Source organism: Meriones unguiculatus, chromosome 14, assembly GCF_030254825.1.
Source record: "Meriones unguiculatus strain TT.TT164.6M chromosome 14, Bangor_MerUng_6.1, whole genome shotgun sequence".
Lineage (NCBI taxonomy): Eukaryota > Metazoa > Chordata > Mammalia > Rodentia > Muridae > Meriones > Meriones unguiculatus.
The window spans coordinates 33,329,815-33,346,770 of NC_083361.1; the positions used below are offsets into that span (position 1 = coordinate 33,329,815).

The 16,956-nt window shown below is 46.2% G+C and overlaps 1 pseudogene; it reads right to left on the bottom strand.

Moving 5' to 3' along the window:
• Positions 1 to 11,127: 11,127 nt before the first annotated feature.
• The window catches only part of LOC132646976 (grainyhead-like protein 2 homolog), a 76,109-nt pseudogene continuing 70,280 nt past the window's right edge, over positions 11,128 to 16,956 (bottom strand).

The window sequence follows — 16,956 nt, forward strand, 5'->3', positions numbered from 1 at the left end:
TGCCAAGCACCCGAAAAACACACTGCTTCAGCTCAGGGCTTGGCTTCAGTGCTTCGGGCATGAGCCTCCTGTCCCTCCTCACTTGGAGCAGAGCCGGCGTGGTGTGAAGCCTGCTGCCACCAGAGTCTCCTTAGATAAGGGTCTTTGCATCCCACTGCTGGCCTCTGCCATGAAAAGTCTGCACCTACAAGCAAGTCAATCTGGGAGTCTGTGCAAGAGGCAGAGTTCATATGGGGTACCAAATGCTCTACAGCTTGTGGTGCCTGATGCCTGTGCTTGTGCCTGCAGCTTTAAAGTGTTTAGAAGATGCTGCTTCCAATCCCACCCCCTCATTCTCATCCTGCAGGGGCTGAGCAGGTAGCACGGAAGAGCAGCTAAGGAGGTACTGAAGTGCACAGGCCTGGAGGAGCCTGGCAGCCTCGTATCTGTCTTTGGAAAAACAGATGGGGCTAAGTCTGCAGGGAAGGAGAGAGGGCAAAGTTAGGTAGTTAGGTAACGGCTCCCAACAGTTCTATTTCCAACTATCAGTCAATGAGTCACTTCAATCAAACGGTCACCACGGAAGTGCCAGGAATGAGGAAAGCCACCCCCACCCCCATTTCTCCAAAGTGATAGTGACAGAGACCTTTACTGGTGGAAAGTTGAGGAGGAAGGATACTGAAGATCCAGGAAATTGAGGAGCCTGAGGTAAAAAAAGGAAGCTTGGGCTACACAGTAGAGTCCATATAAAAAAAAAGAAAGAAAGCCGTCTGGTGAGAGATCCAGGTTTTTGGCTTCCTTCTCAAGCTGCCTGGGTTGACAGAAGTGTATCACCTTCTGTCTAGAACACACTCTTTTATCCTCCTGACTTTGGATGATGGTGGTGCTATCCTCAAAAGTTGTTAAAAAAACCTACACATCAAAACAAAGCGACCACCTACAGATTGGGAAAGAATCTTCACCAACCCTTTATCTGACAGAGGTCTCATATCCAGTATATATAAAGAACTAAAGAAGCTGAAAAGCAGCAAACCAAGTAATCCACTTAAAAAATGGGGAACAGAGCTAAACAGAGAATTCTCTGGAGAGGAATACCGAATGGCAGAGAAGCACTTAAAGAAATGCTCAACCTCACTAGCCATTAGGGAAATGCAAATCAAAACAACCCTGAGATTTCACCTTACACCCATGAGAATGGCCAAGATCAAAAACTCAAGTGACAACACATGCTGGAGAGGTTGTGGAGAAAGGGGAACCCTTCTCCACTGTTGGTGGGAATGTAAACTTGTACAACCACTCTGGAAATCAATCTGGCGCTTTCTCAGACAACTAGGAATAGCGCTTCCTCAAGATCCAGCCATACCACTCCTGGGCATATATCCAAAAGAGGCTCAAGTACACAAAAAGGACATTTGTTCAACCATGTTTGTAGCAGCTTTATTTGTAATAGCCAGAAGCTGGAAACAACCCAGATGCCCCTCAACTGAAGAATGGATGCAGAAATTGTGGTACATCTACACAATGGAATATTACTCAGCAATGAAAAATAAGGAAATCATGAAATTTGCAGGTAAATGGTGGGATCTGGAAAGAATCATCCTGAGTGAGTTGTCCCAGAAGCAAAAAGACACACATGGTATATACTCACTCATATAGACATACAACATAGGACAAACCCACTAAAACCTGTGCATCTAAAGAAACTAAGCAAGAGAGAGGACCCTAACTAAAATGTCCAATCCCCATCCAGAAAGGCAAAGAGGATGGACATCAGAAGAAGAAGAAAACAGGAAACAACCTAGGAACCTACCACAGAGGGCCTCTGAAAGCCTCTGCCCTTCAGACTATCAAAGCAGATGCTGAGCCTGATGGGCAACTGTTGGGCAGAGTGAATGGAATTTTAGGTAAGAACTGGGAAATAGTAAGAGCTGGAGAGGACAGGGTCTCACAAGGAGAGCAACAGAACAAGAAAATTTGAACACAGGGAACTTCCCAGAGACTCATACTCCAACCAAGACTATTCATGGAGATAACCCAGAACCCCTGTACAGATGTAGCCCAGGGCAGCTCAGAGTCCAATTGGGTTACATAGTAATGTGAAGAGGGACTGCCTCTGATGTAATCTGATTGGCCTGCTCTTTGATCACCTCCCTCTGGCGGGGAGCAGCCTTACCAGGCCATAGTAGAGGACAATGCAGCCACTTTTGATGTGAACTGACAGACTAAGATCAGAAAGGAGAGGAGAACCTCCCCTTTTAGTGGACTTGGGGAGTGGCATGCAAGCAGAGGGAGGAGGAAGGGTGGGATTGGGAGGGGAGGAGGGAGGGGCTTATGAGGGGATGCAGAATGAATAAAGTGTAATTGATGAAAAATTAAAAAAAATAAAGTTGTACTACAAAGTTATAACAATAAAAAAATCATGAAAAAAAAACCTACACTCCTGCTCTGCCCACTGGGAGCGGGGTGGGGGGAGGAGTCTTCTCCAAACCAGAATACAGAAGTACACAGGGGCTGAAGGGCCTGAGCCTGGCACACGCAAACGAGCTAGGGCTACTCAGTCCTCAGAAGCTGAGCATGAGCACAGGGGCTCGAGGAGTGGGGTGAGGCCCCGGTATAGGTAGAGGCAGAAGAGCCACTAGGGCAAAGATTCAGGTCAGGGTAAGCCACTACCCTCCCCAGGCCCTGGGTCCTGTCCTGGAGGTCTTGTTAAATGGCCCTGTGCACTGAGCGAGGTGGGGGAATGCCATGGTAAACAGAGAATTGGGGTCCCTGCCTCATGGTCTCCTGGCTTCTGGTGGGTGAAGCTGTGGGCTTCTGCTGTGCCCAGTGTGCAGTGCAAAGGACTACAGGCCGTCACTCACTGGTCCTCTTGCCTTCTAGGAAAACTCTCCCTGGAAGAATTCATCCGAGGGGCCAAAAGCGATCCATCCATAGTGCGTCTCCTGCAGTGTGACCCCAGCAGCGCCGGCCAGTTCTGAGCCCCGCACCCTAAGGACTCTACAGCTGCCTGGGTCTCTCCCAGTTGGCTTTTAAACTTATTTTATTTGTATTTTTTTGCCAAACAATATTGATGGTGAAGCTGTCCCCTCTTCAGTCAGACGCGCTCTGCTGTGACACCCTTGCCCCTTGCTTCTTTCGTCGTGGACATGAATGCCCAGAGCGCTTGTGGAGAGCATGAACAGACTTCGTGGTGTTCCCTGTTGGATGACTTTTTAATCATCATTACTTTTTCCCCTTTGATTCTAATGTATCTGTCTTAAAACCCAAGACTGGTGGGGCCAGAGAAAAGAATTCCATTCTGCCCCTGAGATCCTTCAGAAAGCTTTGAGGGGCTTTGTTTGAAAGACAAAACTCCTAATCTGGGTGTGTTGTCATGCATGCCCTCAGGGCTATGGCAGGCACCCTGAGGCTAGGTTTTCTAACAGCAGGTTACCCCCTGGGGTAAAGCTATTAAAGCCAGCTGGGACATTCCCCTCCACCCCAGCAGGCTGTAGTTTCCAAGCTGTGAACATTACAAGGTAAATTAACAAAGATGGGGAAAGATGACTCAGCGGTTCTCCCACCCCACAGGTTTACAGAGGTGAGCTAATATGAGGTCCTTTGAAAAATCAAACACAGATGGTAACATTCTAAAACCAGACCCATCTTGCTACCTACTTGTGATTTATAAAAAGACTGCTGTATATAAAATATTGGGTACTGCAGACCAAATTAAGTGTTTTGCCTTGTAAATGCATGTTTAGTGAGCGCTAATGCAATCTTACTACAGAAGACTTGTTTTAGCAGTTTATTGTGAAGCCAACTACAACGAATGTCAGTGTCTTGTTTTAAAGTCCTGTCTTTGCACAAATGTACCAGTCAACAAGTGTATTTTATATACTCCATAAAATTACAAAAGAATGATGACAAGGGCCTGCAAAACCTGCACTCCCGGTGCAGGGTCCGTACCGCTCCCTCCCCCAAAGTGACTCACAGACTGCGGTTCCATGCAAAAGCAAGAGGCAGTTTATTCCGATCGCGATGGGGGTCATCCCTTCAAAGCAGGAGATGACCCCGAGCATACAAAGCACAGAGTTTTTATTTCAGGCCTTTACATTGATTAGTTAGCAGAAAAGATAGCAGTTATGTGGTTGGCAGCTGTAGCGGGGAACTCATAGCTTCAAGGACAGTCCTCCCCTAAATTGCCTGACTTGCTCTTTCTTTTTAGCTGGCCCTTATTCAAGATCCAGTTGTTTTTCTTTCTAATTTGGGATGGTCCCATTTCTCAGGCCCAGCTTTGATTTCGAATGGTTTTACAGAGTCAAGGTGGCCAGAGGAAGGCAGTTTCCAAGCATCTTGTCCACCAGCAGCTCTGAGAAGGGGCCAAGGTCCAGCAGCGCACTGGCAGGTGCAGGTGTGCTGTCTTTCTAAGCAGATGAATGTTCCATAGACTCGGAAAAGCAGATTGGTCCTAACAGTGTAACCTACATCCTCAGTGGGGGAGCCACGCCTAGAATCTTCTTTTTCTGCCCCCGGGTATCTTTCATGTGTGGGCTAGCCAGGCAGTTCACCCACCCACTGTAGGTGCCGGCTAGGGAGCCTGCAGTGTCTGAGGCCACCATGGGTCCCAACAGCACTCCCTTTCACTGTGTTATTTGAATCTAGCAAAGCTGAGTTGTTGCTTGGGCTGGTCACCTCATATACACTACTTTGAAATAAGGGTTGGAAGCAAAACTTCTGGCTACAGGCAACCAAAGCCTCACACACAGTGGCATCAACAAGGCCCAGACACTCAAGGATGTTGGTGGCAGAGCCTGCCTAAGAGGAGTCAGGAAGGTCTCTGCTGCCTGTAGCCACTTCCTGTAGAACAAAGCCGCAAAAAGTTAAACATAGCTATAAGAAATGATGCCCAGGCAATTCTTGCTGGCCGAAGGTCCCCCCCCCCATGGCGATACTCTTAACTGGCAGAAGTTCAAACTTTAATGGTGTCTCCATAGGTTGAAATTTTGTGACCTAGATTTTGTAATCTTAATTTTTCCTAGTGTCATTTCCTTACCTTTTGTAGCAAGGCTTGCCAAATGATAAAGTCTGTTTTTGGAAAGCAAAATTAACCCAAGTTGGGATGGAAACCAGAGGTGGCCTCCAGCTCTTCAGAATTCAAGAGCCAGATGCACAGGTTATGAACCCTGTGGTCCCCAGAAGGCCTGGAGAGCTCCAGACCAGCTAGACACACAGACATAACAGACCTATCTGTATGTTTCCTCCTCTTCTCCACCTCTCCCAGGAAGGCATTGGGTGTCATTTTATGCATGCATGTTTGACCAACGAACGTCACAGCATCAGGAGGGCCGAGTGTCTGAAGACATCTGTCACTCCTGTGGCCAGGCAGTGTTTGTGCTGTGTTCAGGGGCCTCTGGTGGAGGTAGAGCCTGTTTTGTTCCAAGTAAAGGAAGTCTGTGCTGTCCACAGGACTGGAGGACATTTCAGAGTGCGTGACTGTTCATACCTCGCTCAGGATGGAGAAGGGGCAGTGTGGTACTCCCCAGGGGGATTTTCTGGAAATGGATTTAATTATATATATATATATATATATATATATATATATATATATATATATGTCATATTATGTGAAGTGGTCCCATTCTCAGTTGATTGTATAGCTCTTGCCTGGCATTAAAGCATGTTTATTATTTAATATCATTGTCTGGAGCATGAGATTTTTTTCTTACTAAGCTGCCTCAGCTGACAGTGTGTGTCAGTGTGTGTGACAGTGTGGAAGCTTGTGTCTTCCAGGTTTGAGGGTGGAAGAGTTTGAAAGCAGTTCTGGTCCATGTGTGGCTTCCTTACTTCCTTCTCAGCTTGGCCTTCACTCCCTCCCACTTTGTGCTTCTCCAAACATGAAGCACCAAAGCAAAACTCAGAAAAACTCCTCAGTAGGATCAGGGAAGCACTCAGGAAGCAAAGCAGGCAGATCTGTAAGTTCAAGGCCAGGCTGGTCTATGTAGTGAGTTCTAGAACACCCAAGGGTACACAAAGAAATCCTGTCTCAAAAACCAACCAAACTAAAAATACAACAGCAATATAATCCTTTCCCTTCCCACTCTGTTGGAGATTTAGTGGGAGAGATAACTAAATGTTCCCCCAAAGCCATCACATCAAGCTTTTCTCGTCTTGTTCCTATCACTGGCCTTGACTACAGCCCCAAAGGCTAATGCTGTATGAACAAGAGCTACTAACTTGCTCCCTAGATTAGGAGGTACAATAGGCTCCTCACAGGCCAGCTAGACCTTTGGGGTGCAGATGTGGAGGAGACTCTTTTCCTCCTCCACAGTTAGTCTCTGTGTGTAAGCAATATCTGAAACATAACACGTGATGATGAGGTGATGATGGGAATGTGGCCAGAGCCCTGAGGAGCCTGTATACCTACAACTCAACCATTTCCCCACTTTTGTAGCATCAATATGCCTGTTGCCTAGGACTTTCTGTACTGAGTGTTAACGTGTGGTGCATAGTTCCAGACCTTCCTCGCGTGCAGAGATAGTGACCATCAGGAGCTAACTAGGGGGCAGCTTGGAGCACCCAGGCCATGGGAAGGCTTAGCTCTATGAATTTCCAGGGAATATTTGATATTTTAGTATTTCTCTGTGACAAACAGTAAAAACACTCTAAGGTACAATGCAGCTGGACTTGCCAACCCCACTTAGTTAAATATTCCCTCCTATGCCCAAGATTGGGCCCATGGACATTCTAACACGGGTGGGGCTTGGGGTAGGGAGTAGGGACAGGGAAGAGACTCAACCCCTCCCTGAGGAGGAAGGGGAGACATTTTCCTTAGCGGTGTAACTTGGTGTAACAGTGATACTAAGTTGCCCATGCCCATGCTCTAAATAACTTTCTCCCCATGCTCACATAAGCAACTCTAAACTCATTGAGTCTACACACACACACACACACACACACACACACACACACACGGTGCACATGGAAACATGGGAGACATGTGAAAGGAGCCTGGTTAGGAAAACTGAAGGGATCAGCAAGAGTGGAAGGGGAACAAACCAGAGTAATGAGGTATGAAAATGACCAAATCATACATGTGTGTAAATATCTAAATTAGTATATGCTAATAAAATCCTCACCAGTACACACCACCTCCAGGAAGACAGGCAAATGGCCAGTCAGACCTCTCGCTGAACCTCAATAGCAACATCTCATCATTTGGCTGGATTCATACTGAGTGTTTGATGGGGCCGCCAGTCAGCATAAGTGTGGCAGGCTTGGCAGTGTATGTGTGAGCTAGAGAGGCCTTGTTAGCAAAGGAGATGGCCGGAGGGGAATACCTAACTCAGGATCAAATACCACTATAAACACTTCATGGCGAATGGGAAATGTTCTTTCCCAAGTACCACGTGATGGATACTGATGCCCAATGAACATGGGTGGTGCTCACCCTTGGTGTCTTTTCACATTTCTCTTCTCTGCCTCTGGCTCATCAGAGGCCCCCACCGTCTTTCCTCAAATTCTTGACTTCCCAGTATTAACCATGGACCCATTTAGAGTTGCTTAGGAGTACAGAGCTGAAGAACCCTTTGGGATAGATGGAATATGTCACCAAAAATCTCCCCCAGTTTGGGGAGCTTGGGGAGGGTGGAGGAGGGGATAAGCACAGTTCACTGATGTCCACAGGGAAAGGAAGATGTGATAACACTCACATCCCCCCAAACGACCCATTCAGGCAGGTATGAAGAACAATCAGACCCAAAGATGAGGAAGGACATGGGTAGCAATAAAAAAAGACCATGGCCCATTTCTAATTACATGATCTTTCCAGAACTTTCCGTAATAAACACTCTCCATCCACCCCAGGCCTGTTTTTCCCTAGCACTGATCTGAGCACAAAGGGCAGGGATCCCATTGGGGGTGAGGCCAGGGAAGGCTTTTTTGAGGCAAGATTTTAGTACTGTGCCTTAGAGAAGGGTGCTGTAGAAAATGCTAGCATTCTGCCTCTTGGAATGGCTGCTCCTGGAGATCATTGACGATACCAGCTGGAGCAGTGTGAATGCTGCATAATGAGGTGGCTGGCACAGGAGCCCCAGTATGGGTTTTCAAGGGTCAGAGAGTGTGGAGACGGAACTGAAGTAGGAGCCGTGCGGTTTCAGCCTCTCCGTAGCGGTTGGCACAGATCTAATGAAGCAGAAATAACCACAAAGTGCCAGAGAGAAGGGAGTGGAAAGAACCCACCTGAGAGGCCAGTCAAGGGCAGCTGTGCTGGCAGCCACCCTGGAGGCCTCTTGTTGCCCTTTGGCCCTCTTCTTTTGCAAGCCTGGCATAAGGAGGAGGGAGAGCACTGGTAGGCAAGTCTCCACTGTATGAAGGACTGAAGGGGCAGGGACAGCCAAGACCCCAGGCTGGTGACTCTTCCCCACACCAGCAGCCACTGCCCAGAAAGCAGCAGACACAGCTGTTTGACTCATATTGTGAATATTTATTTTTTTTCTTCTTAAAAATGTACAAAAAATAAAATAACATATTTATAGTTTATAGATTCCCCTCTCCCATTTACAAAACTATTAAGTTACATTTACTCTTTTTTTATGTGGGAGTAGATTGTATACAAATCAGTCTCCCCTTGTTTGTCTTTCAGAAAGGGCCATTCTTAGAATTTGGCACAAACCCTCTTTTCCTGTTGCATGAAAAATAAATGTTTTAACTCATTTCATGCTTCCCAGGTTTCTGCTTTGGGACATGCCTTAGTCTTTTAGGAACTGATTTCAAGATGGCAGCCCATTGTATATTTTTGTTGTTGTTGGTTCCAATTTCTAAACACTGAGGAAGTTTCAGTGGGGACGTAGAATGAAAACACCTGCTTCATGTGTTCCCCAACCTTTTATGGATTACAAAAAAAAAAGTTTGGGTGCGGTTAATTCGGGGACAAAGGAAAGACAAGCTTTTCTATCTTGCTATTTTTGTTCAGGAAATGATGCTCAGCAAAGCTCTGCTAATGCAGCGAGGGATGGGTGCAGAGAAGTCCACCAACAGACACTCCTGGACCTGCTGCTGTACCCCTATTTGTGGTCCTGGCTTCATGTCCCTTGTTCTGGCTACCACAAGGACTGTAGTGACTCAGGACAAAGGCAAAGCCATCTCCAGCTGGTCCTCTGCCTCGGGGGAGATGGGCAGTTTTCCAGAAACCGGAGAGAAGAGCTGGGAGCCTGTCAGATCACTACAGATCTGTCTCCCTGGAATCCTGAGCCACCCTAAGGTCTGCCATTCATGTTTGGAGCTAACCCCAAGTGCTGTAGCATGGGAAGCGCATAGAGCATATGTTTCCAACACTGAGTTTGTCTGCCTTAGATCAGAGCCCTGCTAGTACCCTAGAGGGTCCCCAAGCTGCTGGTTCAGCAAGTGATGTGGGGTGGAGCAGAGGACTAAGCAGAGCCGAGCCCAGGATACAAACCTTTGGCAACACAGAGGGATTCGGAGCCCAGTGGGCTCTCAGAAAGGTGCCCCTGCTATTATTTGGATCCTCTTGGTCACAGCACCTACTCTCCAGCCCATTCCTCTGCAGCTTTGGGTAGCTAGGCTAGAGTCAGCCTCGGCTGCTCGGGCTCTCAGGGGAAGGTGGGGTAAGAAGGCAGGAGCTGGAGAACAGAGCCTCCAGGTAAGACATCAAAGTGCTTCATAGACAAATTTGGACCTTTCCATGGAAGCTGCCCCATTATCCAGGCTTTGGGGTGGGATGTGCCTGACTATCCGAACTAGTGCTCAGCCCACAGTGTAACAAAAAAATCCCCAAGCTACCAACCTGTCCTCAAAGAGAACTGAGGCCCACCATGGGGCATGCTGTTCAGGAAAGCCGTTTTCTCTTGCCCTCCCAAGGGTCAGGAGAGGAGGAAACAGCCTTAGCTCTCCAGTGTGCCTCTCAAAGCCAGTCTCAGAAGTTCCAGAAATCCCACGCTTTCCACAGCCAGGGTGGACAGCCTCACCTCTTCCCATCTTCAGAAGCCAGAGGAAGCAATGTCTGCTGGTCGCAGCCCAGCCGAGCTGCTGGCTCGCTTCGCAAAGCTGCAGCTGAGTTTGCAAAGGGGCCACTTGAGATGAAGGACATGCTTGTAAACTCTGAGGCACTACTGTGTCCATCCCTTGTAAGCCAAGCAGTTCTGCAGCAGGGCCCAGGGATAGGACCCCAGTGCAAACCCTTGCGGAAACTTTGCGTAAGCTTGAAGGTGTCTCACTCCAGTGCTAAAGAAGGCGCTGACAGCATGATCTTTCCTGAACAGCTCAAAGGACACTCTTAGACAACAGATCACCATGAGACAAAATGTGATGGCCTCAAGGGAGAGTCATGTCTGAGGGGAGAGGGCTCCATTTGGGGAAACAAGGCCTCAGCATGGCTCAGTGGAGAGTCCGTCTTGGCATTCACCAGTCACATGATACCTTAAAGGCCTCTTTCCTAGCCTCCTCTCAGATAGAGCAGAATGCTCTGAGTCCAGGTATGTCTCCTCCAGGGCAACAGCTGTAAACATGCCCACACACCACAGGTAAAATATATTATTGCAATATTATGTACAAATTATGTACATGGCTGTCAATCATACTTTGTGCTCCTTATTACTGACATGGTAGCTGAATGTCTTCCTGAACAAGGCCCAGTGGCTATTTGCTGAGATCCCCTGGAGGTATTTAAGCAAAATGACCTTCCTCAGAGCAACCTGAAGGTTCCAGGCCAGAAAATGGGTGTCCTCTTTACCCCACCCATGACGACTGTGCCAAGAAGCAGCTCATCTTGTCCATCCACTCAAGAAATGGGGAGAGGTAAGAAAAAAGGCATTGCAGTTCCCCAGGCTCTTCGAGATGAATGGACTAGCTGTGTTTCCCTTGAAGGGGGAACTCTGGAGGTCTCAGGTGGAGCTATCAGTAACTTGTAGAGTCCTGGAGGGCCTGGACTCCAGGCTCTTGGGGAAAAAATGGACAATAAATAAGGGCCTGACAGGCTTAAAGAACTTGGCCGAGGGATACAGGCTTCAGCTCCAAGCAAGTAGAAGAGTTGACTGTTGGTCTGTTGGTGGGCCTTGGGCCCTGCCCCCTTCCAAGCAGTCTTGTAACAGTCACTTGAGATGGGTGAGATGGGTCTCCAGGTTGTAGGGCAGCGAGCCCACCTCTCCCAGGAAGGAGTGCACCGGAAGCTCCTGTCAAGGGGACTTGGGCCCAGCGCTCAGATCTCCATAAGCGTGATCTTGAAGCCTTCCACCATGCTCTCCATGTTGAGGATGAAGGTGTCCTCATTTGAATAGTGTTCAATGATGTTGTCATCCATGTTCACCAGGATGCTGCCGAAATTGGGTGAGATGGGGTGGGGTAAGAAACAAAGCCAGTGAACAGAGGGCTTTATGCAAGAGCAGCCTTCAAGCTACTGACTAATCACATTCTTAGACCCCTCTGTATTTTCATTACAAACCTCAACTGCCCTTGGCTGAACACACATGTACAGTAAAAGTTACATATGACTCTACAGCAACTATAAAGGCAAGTTTTATCAGCAGCGCTTTGCAAGTAAGAAACAACTCAGTAAGGTCAATGGCTCTCCAACTTCACCCAGCCAATGAACGCCTGAGCTGGGTCTAAAGCTGGCTTTGCCTCACCCCAAGCTACTTCACCTCTTCCTGGCTGCCTACTCCATGGCGGTTTGGTTTCAAGAAAACCAACTTCCAGAGTCTATCTGTGTTTTTTTTTATATAAATTTTGTTTTTGTCTTATATTTGAGTGTTTTGCCTGAATGCATCTCTGTGTACGGTATGTGTGCATGGTACCCTCAGAGTTCTGAAGACCAATTTAATCCCCTGGACTAGAATTGCAGGTAGTTGTGAGATGCCATGTAGGTGCTGAGAATGAAACCAGGGTCCTGTGGAAGAGCCACACACGCTCTTAACCAGTAAAGTGTCCCTCCAGCACCTCTATCTGTGACTGAGAAGTGCCTGAGCCTGTCTCACTCTTGTTAGCCAAAGAGGTTTCCATTTGAGAAAGAATGACTCTCTGAATCACTTTATAGTGGTGTCATCAGGGATGCTGCCATACCTTCAGTTTGTTCTTTTACAGAATTAAAAGGCACCCACGCTTAGTGGGCTGATGTTGGGATAAAAGCCTTATGCATAGGCCTTCACAGGCCCAGTGCTGAAAGGCAGTGCTATCAGCAGTGTGTTTGTCCACACTGAAGCTCTCTAGCCAGCAAGACTTGAGGCTTCACTCAAAGTGGTATCCCCAGCCTACTGCACTGATCTTGGAAAGAACTGCAGCACACATTCACCGAGTGTCTAACAGGAGTTCAAGTTTGATGCTCCGTCAGCCAAAGACTGCAAAATCAGAAAGCCCGAGAACCCAGGCCATATTTTCTTTATGAAAAGGGTCCAGAAGAGTTTTATGGTACCTACTCCCAAAGAGGAAGCCTTAGAAAGGTCTTAAGAGGGGCAGAGGAGAGGGAAGCACTTGATCCTTGAGGCCATTGAAGCGGCCCACCTCCCTGCAGGCATTGAATATGCTTTCTGTTTACTGAAAGTGAGACCTGGGGCAAATACTTAAGCAGGCCCTGGGCTTCATTCCTCCTCAGTGAGCCTGTGAGGAGGAAATGGAGCAGGGAACCCAGAGGCTCCTCACCACCCAACCAGGAAGGACTAACTGTTCACTGTTCCTTACCATGTGGGCGAGCAGCCTGACGCCCATTTGAGATTTCATTAATGATTACCTTGAAATAATTTCCTTTAGCCTCCGCTAATTTTTGTCCGTACTGTGTCACTCAGAAGCCAATGTGAAGAGCTACATGTAGTTCTGCAACGTCATTTTCCCCGATGTCCCACCACCTCTAGACCACTCCCGCCCATGTGAGGCTGTCAGTAGATGAAAGCACCTCGGGTGACATGTTAGAAATGCACTGTGGGTCTCACTGCCTGAACTGCTAGCATCGTGGGCCACGGATGTGACAACAGGTAAAGCTATATTAAAAATGTACCTTGCAGACAGGGCAGCTATCTGAGTTAGCTTTTTTCTTACCCCTATTTGCTCTTCCTATAAAGCTTTGTGATTTTCTCCACTGGCAGCCCATACTTCTCAGACAGCTGAAACATGAATAACAGGAAAGTGGTCAGCAGAGAGCAGGGACACACTGGGAAGCACAACATTCCAGCTCAGACCTCACATCTGAGCACAGCACAGTCCCCTAATGAGACACGTCAGGAAATCTCATGATGAACACTTTCCCTGCACTAACTGCTGAGACCATTCAGCCCAAGCCACTGGCTTTATAGATTAGCAAAATGAGGCATAGAGAAGTGAATGGATCTCCAATCCACTTTAGCAGCCACAGGGTCACAGCTCACTAACTATGGCCCTGACTAGTTTCACCAAGTCATTATTTCCTCTGCCCTTAGAAGGAAGAGAAATGCAGCTCATACTTCACAGTGTGTCAGAGCCCATGTCTAGTGCCATCCCAATTTTGATTCTCCCTTTGGATAGATCTTAAATCACTCAGCAAAACAATCTTGATAAAAGTGGCATTTCCGATCCCTTGGAAAAAAAAACATCTACTCACAATGTTGGATTAAATAGGTAGCCATGCATCAAAACACATTTCAACTGAGCCACTTGCAGTGGTTCACCCCTGTGAGCCCAGCCCTGAGGTCAGCATGAGCGATGGAATGCTCTCCAGACCAACCTCAAGAGGTAGTGAGAGAAAAAGTTCAGGTGGATAAAAGATTTATATATGAAAGATGAGACCACTGAGACCATGAAAGCACAGGAAAAGATAAACATGAGTTCATTCTTCAGATAGCCATCATCCTAAGTACAGTTTTTCCGGGAGACATGACACCTGCAAAACAAGCCTGAATAGTAATAACTGTGGAATTCTGAAATATCAGTAGCTCAAACATACCACAAAGAAAAATAATATGCTGGGAAGCATTTTAAAATACAAACAATATATATAGAGCAAACTGCTTCATTAAAAAGAACTCGATGGGGAACAGGGCAGAGAAGAAAGAAAAAAAACAGAAAAATTATATACAAGAAGAATATAATCAGGCAATAAGCATATGAAAACTGCACTGAACTTTTATTTAAAAATTTCAAATGAAAATAATGATAGGATAATACTTTTAATTTAACTATCAAAAATGCAAATGAGCCAGGTGCCATGGCACACCCCTATAATTCCAGCACTATGGAAGGCAGAGGCAGGTGGATCTGTGAGTTGGAGGCCAGCCTGGTCTACAAAGTGAGTCCAGGACAGAAATCCTGTCTTGGAAAACCAAGCGGGGGTGGGGGGAAGGAGGGGAATGAGAGATCCAGCAGGTTTAAACATTTTCTGCTTTTGGTTTACAGCTCTGATGGATCTGATGCCCTCTTTTGGCCTCCATATGTACCTGCACACACGGCAGACAAATGACACATTAAAAATTAATCTAAAAAATCTAAAACGAAACAAAACTGAAGTCATAATCTAATGTTGGTCAGAGCATGAGGAAACAGCAGTGTTCAGATTCTATATAAGGAATAGTGACCCTCAGCCTCCTGGAAAAGAAGTTTGACAGAAGCATAGTTTTTAAAAGTGAATATGAGCCATTGACATCATGTCTAGTAATCGGACATACAGAAATACTCTCATGCTCAAACATGTTTGGAACATACCTGTTCATAACAGAGGAAAGTCATAATAAATATGCATTAAATATCTTGACATTTTCTTCACTTACACTTTAAAAATTGCTAGCATATTAGAGGGGAAAATCAGTGAAAATTTGTCAATATAGTATAATCTTATCTGAATTTTTAATGTTTACATATATTTAAATGTATATAAAATATTTAAATAACATAGCAATCTATTAATGATAGCTACATTGATAAATGGTCAGATTCAAGCTCCCTTTTACTTTGTATAATTCCACAGTGCTTATTTTTATGATTGTGTCATTTTTGTAAGTACAAAGTGGCAAGATGTATTCGAGAAAGATCTACTCCAAATATGTGCCATGCCCTCGCTAGTGGCTCACAGGTAAGGTTGGGACCCAGACTTAGGAAGTGCAGCACAGGCTAGAAAAGGGCTGCAGAACCCTAGGGGAGAGCTGAGATCCTGAGAAAAGTTTGTTCCAGAGAACCCTAGGTTCCTGCCTTTCCATCCCTACCACAGAGCAGAAAGACCTCTTCACCATATGTACACTCAGAAGCAAGACAGAGAGGCAGGGTGATAAAGACAGACTAGACAAGTATCCTCTTGCCTGCGTGGGGCACATCACTGGTGGTCCTGATGAGGTTTCCCCACAGCCACAATAAGGCCCAATGAACAAAAGTTAACAAAACAAAACAACACACTTGTTGGCCAGTGGGATGGCTCAGTGGGTAAAGGCCCTCACCACCAAGGCTGGCCAGGTGAGTTCAACTCCAGAAACACAAGGTGGAAGGCAAGAACCTTGACTCTTGCAAGTTGTTTACTGACTTCCACATGAACGTGCAAATAAATAGAAAAGGCAACATTTCTCACAAGAGCCTGGAGGCAGCAAAGAAAACAGGCCTTGTGTTAGAAGGGCCTGTTTGCAGAAAATGTAAATGAGAAGCAGATGAGTAGCAGCTGGAGAGGCAAAAGCTAAGGGAAATGAATGGACACAGGAAGTCTCAAAAACACACATGCATGGTGGAAGACTTAATTCAGAATTGGAGAAATTTAGCAGATAAATTACAATGACGCGGTTGGTCTAGTTTATATAATAGTAAATGCATATACACATACATACTGAATTTCCCAAAGATACTCTGGCATATAATGTGTAACAAAGACAATTGAACCATAATTCAATAAAATGAGAAATAAAAAGTTGAGAAGTTAATAAAAAATGTTAAGACTCTCAGGAATACTTTACAATGCCTCTACTCTCTTCTCTCTTCCTCCCATTGAGGTCCCTACACCATCTGGCAAGCCCCTTGGTGTCCTATTTGCATATGCAAATAAAAGGGAGCCACTTCCATTTTAGACAGGTTGATAAGAGTGCTTTCCTAGTATACACAAGGCTAGATTTGAGCCCCAAGATCACATAAACTGGGTGTGAAGGGTATCTGTACAATCTCAGCACTGCAGGTGGAGCATATGTTCAAGGTCAACCTCCCCTGCATAGCAAGTTTTGAAGGCAGCCTGGGACACATGAGACCCAGAAAGAGATGGAAGAAGGGAGAGGGAAGAGGGAGAGAGAGAGGAACCCAGTATGGTGAGCTAGCTCTGTCTTTTGAGCTCTGAACTGAATTCAGTTCTTGCTGAAATGGCAAGGCTCTCAAGAGTGACCTCACTTCCTTACTCATTCCCTGGGGATCTAGAACCACTCAGTGAACAGAACTAGTTCTCAGAAACTCCTTGAGAGCAGCCTGCTTCCACATTATTTCCTGATTACTTCCTCAGCATAGTTGGCCAGAGCCACAGCAAGACGATGCACAGAACTCGGATAGGACAACATACATACACCCATACTTAAATTAGCCTCAAACCAGAACCTTTCTATGCCTTTCCCACACAGCAACTAGCTTGTTTTTTGGTGGTGGGGATCACGGATATTTTTTGGTGCATCAGCATTCGGCCTGCAGGGTGGAAAGCTGGCTCAGCGGCCAAGAGCACTTGTTCTTCTTGCAAAGGACTCGGGTTCTATTTCCACAAGGATGTTCACTACTTCCTCATCAGTAGGGACAGATGTGCACAGACATACACACAAAATAATGAATCTTTAAAGATTTCTGCTTCAGTTTGTTTATGTAGTGGATTACAATGATGGATTTCCGTATGTTGAACCACCCTTGCATGCCTGGCATGAAGCCTACTTGGTCATGGTGGATGATATCTTTGATGTGTTCTTGGATTCGGTTTGCAAGTATTTTATTGAGTATTTTTGCGACAATGTTCATAAGAGAGATAGGCCTAAAGTTCTCTTTTTTTGTTGGGTCTTTGTGTGGTTTAGGTATTAAGGT